General features: G+C 34.5%; 1 protein-coding gene across 1 annotated transcript in view; it reads left to right on the plus strand.

The window, feature by feature from the left end:
- Positions 1–13,642, plus strand: part of map2 (microtubule-associated protein 2) — a 222,421-nt gene that overhangs the window by 88,713 nt on the left and 120,066 nt on the right. The window contains exon 3 of the mRNA XM_030125520.1: positions 12,875–13,005. The gene's annotated coding sequence lies outside the window, so the exon portion shown is untranslated. The remainder of the gene's footprint in view (positions 1–12,874; positions 13,006–13,642) is intronic.

Genomic DNA, 13,642 nt, shown 5'->3' on the forward strand with positions numbered 1-13,642 from the left:
GTCAGAGTACAAGATATAATTTAGACCCACAATACGGTGTGAAACCTGTAATGACTCTGAAGACAAATTGGCCAGTGTGGTTGCCAATAACTGACCGTGGCTCCAAAGGTTTCTGTCTGCTACTGTCACCACACTTCACATTTGTAGCCAGGTTTTTCTCTTTCTCTTTCCCTCTCTCTCTTTCTGTTAATTATGAGTCATTTCACTTCAAGGCATTTCATTTGCATTTTTATTGGAAAGTCTTGACCATACATAATTGAAGTTACATCATCATGTAGGTTAGTGTGGTATCTAACTGTGAGTTTTAACACTGTCTTTTTGTGTCCGTTTGGAGTAAAAGTGATTTACTGTAGTATTTTTTTTTTTTAACAGCCTTTCAACCATAAAGAGAAAGAGCTCAAAGTGATTTTTATAAGAATGACCAGAGATAAAGTATCAGTAGTAAGGTTCAGAGTTCTGTCTTTTGCTGGTGAATTATAGTATCCTGGTGTCATGTACTGTGTGGAAAATAATGTTCATATTTAATATTTACACAAACATATGGTTCTTTGTTGTGTGATGAAAATACATGCTGCTCTCCCAGCACTTTACTTAAAAATTGGTTGGAAAAAAAAAAAGGAACTTGCAGGTTAACACACCAGAGTTGCACTAAAACTAAAAATTGATGAAATGGCTTTGAATTATAGTTTTCTTTATTTAATGAGTCAATGTCTTCATACAGTGCAGATACAATGACAATGCAACTTCAATATATAGCCTATAATTAATTAATCTATAACTAAACTATAATGCAACTGAAACATGATTCTATGGACCTGTAAGGATCTCGTCATATTATAATTGACCCCTGGACTAAAGGAACATGAATAATCCTAAACATATCTTGACTTTATGATGAATTGTTCTTTCATCCTCACAATTTCCCTAAAAAACACCCAAACAGAAAAAAAGAAAAAAGAGAATAATCCTTCTAATGGTACATAGCATGCCTAAATAATATGGTTATGATTTAACCCTGAGAAAGCTGAGATCCTGAGCTTTCCAACACTATATAACACTTTACGGCAGCAATGTGGGACTCTATTACAAGTACTATTTCAGACTTCCACACAGGCTAAAAGTACACCTGGAAATAACAAAAATATGAAGCCACAATATGGATACTGAATGTTCAAGACCAAAAAGTATGTTTGAGCAGATGTAAAATAGATGAAAGTTTATTTTTTAAATTTTTAAAAGTTTTATTATGGACATTTACAGTTTTTTCTGGTAATAAATATACTAAAAACTTCAAGTCTGTTTTTTCTTTTTTACTAAAATCAATGTTTTCCGCATGTATAATTTATAATAATGATAATTAAGACAAGGCGAGTTTATTTGTATGGCACATTTCATGTACAGGACAATTCAAAGTGCTTTACATAAAACATAAAAGCATCACAGAAGCGGCATAAAAATGCATTTAAGATGAGAGAAAGTCAAAATATAAAAACATTAACATTAGAATTAAAATAGAATTAAACTAGACATTAAAATTATCAGCTATAAAATGTGATTTTAAAGCTCATTTCAAAGACATTATTTAATGGGCAGATATTGAAAGGTTAGTTCTTCCTCAAAACAAATGAATGAATGAATGAATGAATGAATGAATGTTTTTATTATTGTGTCTTGCATTAAAAAAAAAACAAAAAAAAACATGCCCAGCCCTTACATGGGCTTATAAGACGTCAAAAATACAAACCAAAAATCAAACACCAGACAATAGGCACAATAGATATGAACAAAACAAAATAATGACCTATTTAAACAAACAGATCTGCCGCTTTTTCCAGGCTTTACAAACAAATAATGCTAATTTATATACATTACAACTAAACAACCATTTCATCTTGTCATCATCAGTGCTCCAGAACATATCAGGATTTCGGATACACATATCATCAAACAAAGAGGCTCTCAGTTCATCATATAGAGGACAATACAAAAGAAAATGTGCAAAAGAATCTTCTGACACTTTTAGTGCAAACAAAACATGAAAACACCTAGGCGGCCTGTAATAATGGCAGTCTTAAAAGGGCTAATGAACATTGCACTGGAAAAAAATGCCCCTCTAAAAACAAGTTTTAAAAAAATTAATACAAGATATTTTTGCTTGAATTATGCAATAAAATCTGCCAATGGAACAAGTGAAAATTGGTAAGATGTCCTAAAATAAGATTTTGTTTGTTTGTTTGTTTGTTAATTTATTTATTTCGAATGTTTGCTGTAAAATCAAACAACAAAAGGATTATATAAAAAAAGAATGCAAACCATTCGAAAAGGAGTGAGATGAAATCTAACTTTTTTGTGTTGCAGGTACATGGCCCAGATGTAGATTTTCAAGATCTATTGTCTAAAAATAAGTTCTTATATCTCACTGAAAAGTTACTCTTTAGGTGATTATGTCTTATTTTAAGTGTGATGTGATATTTTGACTAGAAATGAGAAAAATACACTTGGTAAGATTTAGATTTTTTCCAGTGTAGGGGGGGGGGGGTCTATGATCATGCTTGAGAGCACAGGTGTAAAACACGCGGCCCGGGGGCCAAAACTGGCCCGCCAAAGGTTCAGATCCAGCCCACGGGATGAATTTGCAAAGTGCAAGTCAGGGCATCAAACTCAAAAATAATATCATAATAACCCATAAATAATGACAACATTATGTTTCTTTGATTTAGAGCAAAAAACATTAAATTATGAGAATGTTTACATTAACAAACTGTCCTGTAACAATAAAATGTGAATAACCTGAACAAATATGAACAACCTGAAATGTCTAAAGAAAATGAAGTGTAATTTTAACAATATTCTGCTACTGTTATTAAATGTTTTGTGCCTTTGTAGAGCTGACCTGTAATGCATGCATGTATAAATTATACGTCGAGGCAGAATATTGATAAAACTGTACTTATATTTCTTAACAAATTCCTTTTTTTTCAGTTTATTCACATCCTTCTTGTTTGGATAGTTTGTAAATGTAAATATTGGCATAATTGAATGTTATTTTTTGCACTAAAACAATTTGGAGTTGTCATTATTTATTGGCTATCATGCTAGTATTTTACTGGTCCGTCCCACTTCAGATTAAATTGGGCTGAATGTGGCTCCCGGACAAAAATGAGTTTGACACCCCTGCTTTAGTGGGAGGCACCAGTGGACGTCCAGGAGATACAAACCACAAATCATGTGTTAAAAAAATCATCCATGTGGTCTATATTTGTGCATGTAGAGAAAAGTTTAATTGATAATTGCAGAATTTTTTGAGTCAAACATATTCACATTTAACAGTAAAAATGTGAATGGAACTGCTCATTTTTGACACTTGAGGTTGAAAATGTAAATTCTTTCAGTTATAACAAATCTCAGCCTTATTATGTTGAACCTCCTGGCATTAAAATGACCCAGAACAGATGAAGATAAGGAGAAATAACAATGATTCAGGAGAAAACCGAGTAATGAAGACAAGATGAAAGTCGCTGTGTCTCTATAGTCGCATATATAACAGCACAATAAGGAGTCCTTATCTGTTACAGGTTTAAGTATTTATAGAATAAATACTCCATGCTGTTACTGTGCTGTTTGTGGAGGATAGACAGAGAGGAAGGAGGAGGAGGAGGAGGAGGAGGAGGAGGAGGAGGCATTCGTGACTGTCTTGAATGGATGGAACCTCAGCTGTGTTTCTCTTTATGTCTGAGTCTCAGCTGTAGTGGCAAATTTGAGCAAAGTCAGCAACACAGTTTTTGAAGCGGCGCGTCTTCATCTTGACTGACTGTTCAGATGACATCCGCCTCCAGGCAGACGCTCTGTGCTGCTTGATGGTTTAATACCAGTGTGGCAACCTGACTCAAACGTGTTTTTTTTTCTATATCTTTGTGGAAATCTGATGTCAACAAACAGATTTAGCTTGAGTGATCTGGCTATAAGATCATTTGACAGTCTTTTTACAGTAAAATCATGATCCATGAATCCTGAATCACATTTTTTGGTCCATCTAATCAAATGTAAACAAGTTACAGCCAAACTAAAACGTATTTTTACACTGTAAGGTTGGAATACAGAACCAGACCAGCCGATCACAGACTTTTGGCACCAAAACAACACGTTCCACAAACTCATTGCTTAAATATGTCACGAATATTAAGGTTTTTACTATAAATGGACTGAAATGAACTCAGTAGCCTGGCATCATTAATGTTATCACCTCATAGTGCAATGTTATCTGCAAAGTACTGTAATTACACTGGTAAACGGGGCCTTTAAAATGAATGCCTACTGAGAAGGAACGTTCTAACATTGCTGTTTATACAATCACTCTGAAATGTAGATAATGACAAACTAATACAGATCTGGAGGCATGAAGTTGAAGGATGTAGATGTAATACACGACTCATCTATAGTGAAGTGTTGGCGTTGAAGAGGAGATGTAAGTATCTTAATTTCATTTTATTTATATAGCATTTTCACAGATAAAATCACAAAGTGCTTTACAGTTTAGAATAAAATGTTAGTAAAAACTTAAAATAAAATAAATGAAATGTCATACATACACCAGGATAAAAACAAGACAGTAGTACGGAGAAACAGACAATAACACAAGCCCATAAAACATCAACCCGGGCTAAACGCCTGCCTAAAAAGATAAGTTTTGAGCTCCTTCTTAAAGGAGTTAATGGACTCTATGCTCCGTAGAGTTGGCGTTAGTGCATTCCACAGGCATGGAGCACTGGCTTGGAAAGAGTGGTCTCCTCAGGTTCTGAATTGGGTGCGGGGAACATATGCAGGATAAGCAGCAATAATGACAAAAATACCAAGTGAGGGTGGATTTGTTTGTTTTTGAGTGATTACTGTTTACAGCCTTGTTTGTTTGTTTGTTTACTACTTCATGCAATACTGTAGGAGGTCAGTGACAGCCTGCTTTGTGACAGACATTGATGCACTTTTGCCTCTGAATTAGAGGTCGACTGATAAGGGTTTTTCTAAGGCCGATGCCAATTTTTAAAAATTTGGTCAGCTACTGGCCGATATCCACAGCTGATTTTTGAGGCAGATTTCTGAGGCTGATATTTAAGGCTGATTTTCTTTTTTCTTTCTTTTTTTTTAAAAGCACATTGACCGTGAAATACAATTTAAACACTCAGATAATTAAGATTTTTATGCAGCAATATAAATGAAATGATTAATACACGTACACATAGTACTCTTTTAACATTTATTGAACTTCAAGTGCAGCCCACACAGGTACCTGATCAAATGTCTTGTAACATTTTTGCTCCTGATCAAATATCAGCTTTCAAAAAAAAATTAAGGCCAATAGCTGATATTGAAAAAAAAATCAATATATCTGCCAGATATATCGGCCTAGCCCTACTCTGAATCTATTATTTGTAACTTAAGATATTGTAAAAATGATGTCTTTCTATTTAACATCATGCTTGCATCATGCAATACAGAGAATTTTTATTCAAGAAATTTTAACCTGTACGCTGGATTTAAATGTTTTAATCATTAGTGAGCTGAGGATTTCTGTACTCCAGTGGTTTGCGATTTAGTAGTGGCCATGTTGGTTTTTGGAGCGAGAAGTGACTATATTTGGACAAAAAGGGTCAAAAGTGAGGTGATTCTAAGTGCTGTTTTTCTGACAAAAAAAGTTACATTTCACTACGAACTTAGTAAAAAATAATTTACAATCTTGCAAGTGGAACCTATTAAGCACATCTAGTAAATACGAAATAAACCAAAACTCTCAAGGTCTGACTTGGCAGGTGACTGAAACCTGACATAGCATATATTAAAGCAGGGATGTCGACTAAATGTTCCAATTTGGCCTGTGGGATGAATTTTGCAAAGTGCAAAAATTACACTGAAGATATTAACACTCAAGGGTGTCCAACTCATTTCACTTTCAAATGCCAAACTCCAAAATTCAACAATCTAATTCCTGTTACTAAATGTTTTGTGCCTTTGTAGACCCACTCTGATCTGTAAGTTGAAATGCACATGTGTAAATGATAAGTTGATGTATAATATTGTTAAAATTGCACGTATTTTTCTAAAAAAAAAAAAAAAAAAAAAAGCTTTAGGTTTTTCAGGTTATTCACATTTTTGTGTGTAAGGATGCTTTATAAATGTGAACATTCTCATAATTTAATTTTCCTTTTTTGCACCAAAACGGAGAAAAATTCCGGAGTTGTTTTTTTTACTGGTCTTACTCACTTGAGATCATGCTGAGCTGTATGTCACCCCTGAACTAAAATGAGTTGCATTAAAGCATTTTTTCCCCTGACATGTGATGGATGGAGGAAAACTTTAACCTTTTAAAAACAGAGTTATTTTTTAGGCCTCTGCTCGAAATTTCCTAACCTATAAAAAAGAAAAAAAGAGTATATCTCTGCAACCACAAGGTACATTTAAATAATTCTGGTGTCATAATACAGGGAACACTTGTGAGACTTGTTCAGATGTGTAAATATCAGAATATATGTTAGTAGTTAAGAGTCAATGAAGATGGCACACAGCACAAATGAAAAATTCAGGATAATTATCTTTTTGGAATGATCCAGCTGCAGTTCTAAACCTCTACCAATCATAGCACAATATCCGATCTCTGCAAATGTTGACTGATAAAGTGAAGCAGAACAAAATTTGAGTATTTTTAGTACAGACAATTCAGCCGAGGTCAGATGGACCACCAAATAATTTGTCAGATTTTCCAAATAATACACATAAAAAATGACTGAAGTCTAGTGTAAACCTATTGGATCAGACCCAATCCCAGTTGCTGTGTTATAACTTTAACCCATAAAGACCCAAACATCCACCAGCGACCAAAATCACCTACTGATCTAAACTGTTTAACGCCTGTTGATCCACTAATCCTAACAATACATGTAAATAATTGGCATAAAATACAGTTTATCTTTTCATGGTCATCAGATATGACCCATTTGGATGTTCAGAAGCTCTGTAATTACCATGGAAACACTGTCATCTTCTACAACATTGATTCACCAGTAAAACCCATGGAGTCTGACAAATGACAGAAGTTGTTGATTCTCGTTTTTATCTTCAGTCATTGATATCCTTGCTGGAAAAAGTCACTTTTTCTTCAGTTTTCTTTGTTGTAAAATAATAACCATTGAATTTACTCTGAGTTTTCATGAACATCTACATGATTATTAAATTAAATACAGGGGAAAATACCTGATTTACACTGAAAATGAAAAATAGAGAGGGTAGTATTATAGTAAATGGTGATAAATCACTTAAAGGAGTGAGATTTTGTTTTTTTAAATGAAACTATGCATTTTAAAACATTTCCTTGTGGTCTATATAAACTGTAAATGCTATGTTTGGGTCTGAATTCTTCTTTAATTCAACTCCACAGGTCCATCTTCAACCCTATTTCTGAGTAACGACACCAGAAAGGTCATTTTGAGTGCTGGCCCTTTAAACGCAAATTAACCACTTCACGCCCCGCCCCCTCCAGGTTGTTGACCGTGCTGCTCTGTTCCATTCAGCCGCTTGTGTTTGTTAATACAACCGACAACTCAACATTTTAGGTAAACGCCTCGATGTTTGGACATATTTTCAGTTTTTACTACAACAACTGCTGCTGCTGATAAACAATTATGTCGTACTCGGAGAAATGTTCATCGGAAGTCTTGACCTTATATGTGCAAATGTTGTGACTAGTTATAAAATGCAACAAATTAAGAAGGAATTAAAACAGGTTGTAGAAATCCACTCGATTTTTGCCGGAATGAATATAAAGATAGCTTTGCAGCACCTGGAGGGTTCAAATTCAAACTTTATGAACTATTAGGGTCCAAATACACAAATAAATGAACCAAAGACTAATAAAAGTGGGTTTAGCAAAATATGACCCCTTTAAGAAAGGTTAAATAGAGAGACAAAATCATTTGAGAACTGCCATAAAACTAGCCCAGGGTCTTTATGGGTTAAGATATTTCCACATTGGCTTTATTTTGGTGCTGAGGTCCTTGCCCTTGATTATGATGCTTTACATAACAGTGGGAGTCTTTATGAGAAGTTATCTGTTTTTCAGTTGTGTATATTTCAGTGCATTGAAATGTGCTGCAATAGCCTGGTTTCAATTCAGATTCATTTACACATGGAAGGAGTGAAAAGAAAGAAAATGGTAATTCAGTGACTCTGCTGAACTTTTTAATCAATCATATTAACAGCTCAGGGTAGCAAGCTTTTTTTTACGCTTCCCTCTAAAACTCCCACTTTTTCTTTTTATTCGCTGGATTATAAGGGGGGAAAAAGCCACTTATTGTTATAGCTTGTGGTGCTGCTGACTCACTCAGCTTTGATGCAGTAGAAAAGCAGCAGCCTCCATCAGCACTTAAGCTCCTCACTAATAAAGACGTACAATTACTGTATTATTAGATATATTGGTAAAGAGGTACTGACCGTGCTATTACTGAGTCATCTTCATCTTGTAAAGTCCAAATTATGCTTATTACAAAACTTGTATTTTGTCCCTCAGAAATGTATGTATTTAAGAGGCAGTCAATGGCAGCTGCATTTTAGATAAATAAAATCACAGAAAAGATGAGATGAAAACTGCTTCACAGCTGTGGCACTGCTGGAGGTGACAGTGAAAAGAGAAAAAGAAAACTGAAAACATTTTTATTCTGCATTTAAATATAGGATGACTCAGACCGTAGGTGTTTTGACACAAGAGACATCATTGCTTTTGTCTTAATCCTACATAGATTTAAAAAAAAAAAAAAAAAAAAAGAAAGAAACATATCATAATCATCATCAGTTCTTCATGGATAAGTATTATTTTACATTATTTAACCCATAAAGACCCAAACAGACACAGGTGACCAATAAATCAACTGATCTAAACTGTATAATACCTGTGGATCCACTAATCCTATCAATTCATGTAAAAAAATTGGTGTAAATTGCAGTTTTTCATCTTTTCATGGTGATTAGATATGACCCATTTGGATGTTCAGAGGCTCCGTAGTTACCATGGAAACACCGCCATCTTCTACAACATTGATTCACCTGTAAAACCCATGGAGTTGGATCAATGACAGTGGATGGACACACTGGGATTATGTTCAGTTAATGATATATTTTGTTGAAAAAGTCATGTTTTCGTCATTTTTCTCTGTTTCTGATATTATGACAATGAACTTCAGTTTGAGCTTTTATGAATATCTACATGATCAGTGAATTAAATATGGAAAAATACCAGATTTTCATTGAAAAAAATGCAAAATATAGAGGATAGTATTATAATAAATGGTGATAAATAACTTGAGAAAAGTTAGATAGAGAGAAAAATTAATTTGGGAACTGCCACAAAAGTAGTTAAATAATCTTATTATTGTGATATGTTTATCATGTGAATATATTGTGATCATTTTATTACCACACCCTGCCGAAGGGGAAGCAAGGGGTAGTTGTTTCTTTGCTTGTTAGCACTCTAGCAGCAAAACGATTGGTTGAATTCTTACCTAATGGGGTTTATAGATTGCCAGTGACCCAGAATAGATGTCATTGCATTTTGGGAAAAGTAGGTCAAAGTTTCAATTTTTTATAAATTTTTAAAATCTTTTTTTTCTCCCATTTACTTATAATGGGCGAAATTTCAAATGTCTGTTAAAAACATCAATTTTTTTTCAATTTATTTCAAACTTGGCACATCACCACATGCATAGACATGATGACATCATCTGGATCGATTCCAAAATAAACTAAAATACTTGCGAGGGGCGGGGTTTGTTGTGCCTGGTACCACTTGTTTATTTATATTTTTGGCCGACAAAAACGAAAAAAGTTGAAATTGACCATTTGGTTTTTAGTCATTATAAAACTAGTGGTAGTTAGCACAGGGGTCAAGTAGCTAACATTATGACTGGCTGTAAAAATGTTTGATGATTTATTTATTTTTTGCTATTAATGCAAAAAATCTTGTTACTATGTTGTTTTTCACACATGACTTGTCTCACTGTTACCAGTCCACTCACTGACTGTCCATGCATTAACTTATTGGTTTGGACAAAATACGGTACAAAGAGGAACTTCTACAGGCTTATGGCAATTAATCAAATCTTATATCTATTTTAAGATGTACAAGAGATTATGTCTTCTGGCAAATAAGATAATTGCTTGCTACTATTTAGGAAAACAATAGTTAAGTGTGTCTGTCCCAGTGTTGCTTTAACAATTCTTTACTCAAATTAAAATGTTGAGACTCTTGCAAGTAATCTGCTTAAAAGCACTTGTTGTATATGGCTCTTATTCTTCCATGTATTGGCACACGACTCACACTTTCATCTTTTAAGCAATTAAATTATTTCCTGTTCAAAATAATGCTCTGATCTACTGCTACCAATGTTGCTGGAGGGAGAATATCATTGTGAATGCTGAACGCTGAACAGAGCGTTACTAGGACTTCTGGCACTTCAGCAAATTTAACAGTAGATCTGAAATAGAACTGCACTTCTTATCCTGCAGGTATTCCATCATTTTTTGTTCATCTGTTTCTGCAATAATAAGTTATGACAAAACAAAAGCTATGGCAGTGACAGAAATCGACTATTGTCTGCATAAATGTGATTTATTTGCCGGTAAAAGTCTCTTGAAACTTGAAAATGTTTATAATTGTTCTTCTTTTTTTTTTTTGTTTGTTTGTTTTTTTTTCCACTTGTCTTGTCCAGCGTCCTAACAGCAGAATGGTAGTCTGGCTCCTATAATTGTTCTTCTAAGTGTGACCGGTGTCATCAAGCAGACACTTCACAAATTCATATGTATTGGTCATGCTAATCACTTAAGTCCTATTGATCTCAGATTTTTTTGGCCCTATCAGAGACTCTTCATTTGTCTGTTCATCCCGATCCATTAGTAGCTCTGTTCAGAACCCTCAAGCAGATTTTATTGCATTTCTTTCATTATTAGCGAGGCGTAGGATATTGTTATTTTGGAAATCTCCACTCTCTCCAAACTTTGAAACCTGGATCAAAGATGCTCTCCATTTTAGTAGATTGGAAAAGATTCAATTTACCCAAACTATGTGGCTCTACGGCTAAATTCTTTATTGTCTGGCAACCTTTTTTTGACTGTGTTCAAACTTTACAATTTGATGACTCAGACTCAATACAAAACTCCAAATCACTACTGAAAACTCACCTGTTCAAACTTGCATTATCTTGAGCCTCTTTCTTTTTTCTCTGTTCTTTTTGTTTGATTGTTTGTGAAGCATCTTTGAGTGTCTAAAAAAGCGCTATAGAAGTGTGATGTATTATGACATACCTCCCTGATTTGGCTGTAGAGGTTTTTCTTTCTTATATTATGATGTATGTAACCATTGCGGTCTACTTATGTAATTTTCTGTTCCGGAAGGGTCATGTTTTGTAATATAGGTTCTAGTAAGCACACCTCTCTGAACACTATGACGCTTTATGGCTCAGTGTTAACCCTTTCATGCACGAATTATGAGAACCTTAATCAAAATATTTTCCTGAGTGTTTTTATTCCTCTTTAGGCATGAAAAAAACAATGCAATTGAAAATGTTGTTCTGAAAAAAAAAAAGCATAAAAAAAAATGAAAAAAAAAATTCTTATGAACCTATTTTTCATGAAGTTGCAAAAATGTCCACTCAGCTGGACACCACACGTTTAATTTTTGACGCACAGAAACATATATTTACTGATAAATTGTGTGAAAACTATGAGGAGGGCTTATGATTCTGGGGGTTTATGCTCAAGAGAGAGCTACATAATATTACCAATTCATGTCAGAAAAGATTTGTAGTGTATTAAAACTTTAATAAAGATATGTGTTAAAAAAAAAAGAAAAAAAAAAAAAGAAAAGAACAACAAAATCCATGTATACAAGAGAACAGCTGTAGAGTAGCTGTCCACTGTAGTGACCAGTATGCATGAAGGGGTTAATTTGACTTGATTTTAATTTGATTGTTTTATTTTGTTGTTTGTGTGTTTTGTATATGTTCTGTTCTGTATAAAAACAGTAATTCCTATTGTTTAGATATTTTTTTGCACGACTGCTGTAAAAAACTCAATAAAAAAACAAGAAAAGCACTCGGAGAGCGCAGACCTCCACCAAAGCAGATCAATGGGCCCCCGTGGCCCCCCCACCCCCGATCACCACCAAAATTTAATCATTTCTTCCTTGTGCCAGTATCAACATTTCCTGAAAATTTCCTGAAAATCCATCCGCAACTTTTTGAGTTATATTGCTAACAAACAAACAAGCACACATGCATGCAAACACACAAAGCAAAGCGATCACAATACATCCTGGTGGAGGTCATAACTGTGAAAATAAATAAATAAATAAAAATTGTTCTTCAACATGCCACAGAAACCAAAAAATTATGTGACACTGACAAACTTTAGCCCACAACTGTAGTGTTAATGGGATGACTCAGTGCAGAGCTTGTAACCAGGACCAGTAAACTGATACAGCATCTAAAATCAACACATTTATTGGACTTAATAAGAAAAACCGAGTGTCAGAGTTAACTTTAGTGTTGCTTGTAGTGTTGTAGCTAAACACGTATCATTCAGTGCTCCATCACATCACCATACATCCTTTTGATACGCAAACAACAGATGTATGTAGGAGTCTGAAAGCAAATCAACTCCAAAGCAAAATTATACAAATAAACAAACAAACCACCCTCACAATGTATTTTAATGATTCATAAAAGTTGTGTGTTGGGGCTTTTCATCTGTTGTAATGAGTAGACGACTAGAGAATACACGCTCACACACACATATTTGTATAATTTAGTAAAAATCTTCATTTCCTTTCGATTTCCAGGTGTGACCAGGAGGCATTCGGCCTCTTGACTCTCAGTATCGGACAGTCTTCAAACCTGTGTGATTTAGGAGAGAGGACAGATCTTTTTGTATCCAGCGTGACTCATCTGGAACCCCAAACGGCATAAACAGGTAAATATGCAACATTTACAGCCTTTTTTTTTTGTTCAGCAACATTCTTTTTATTATTTTCACACATAACAAAAAAAGCACAATTACATATGTTAAACAAACAAATCAAAACAATCCCACTTCTATCCTCACCCCCCACCTGTATTTGTTTTCTTGGTTGGGGATCAAGTTAGTAAATAGGGCTGCACGATATTGGAAAAAACTGATATTGCAATTTTTTTTTTTTAACCCTGCGATATACGTATATTGCGATATGAAAAAACTACTCAGGAGGATATAATAGCTGTGTGGTGCTGACATAAATGGTCAGTTGTGTTTCCTCTCGTTCTGGCAACAGGTACAAGGCACTACCAACACGTGTTTCAGTATCATCCTTCTTATAGCCAAAATAATTCTAGATAACTGATGTTGCTTTTCTTTTTGGTGCCAAGTCTTCGTTTTCAGTGATTTTTTTTTTTTTTTTTCTTTTTGCTCATTCTTCAACGTTGCAGTGTTTCCTATGGAATTGATCTGTTGTTGTGGTGGTGTGTAATCTGGGGGGGCTGGACCGGTTTCCGTCTAATTTATAATATTATGGGGGTACGGGGCGATGCGGACTGTGCTGTCTGTGGAGGTGAAAGTGAAACTTAATGCTCAA

Source organism: Sphaeramia orbicularis, chromosome 21, assembly GCF_902148855.1.
Source record: "Sphaeramia orbicularis chromosome 21, fSphaOr1.1, whole genome shotgun sequence".
Lineage (NCBI taxonomy): Eukaryota > Metazoa > Chordata > Actinopteri > Kurtiformes > Apogonidae > Sphaeramia > Sphaeramia orbicularis.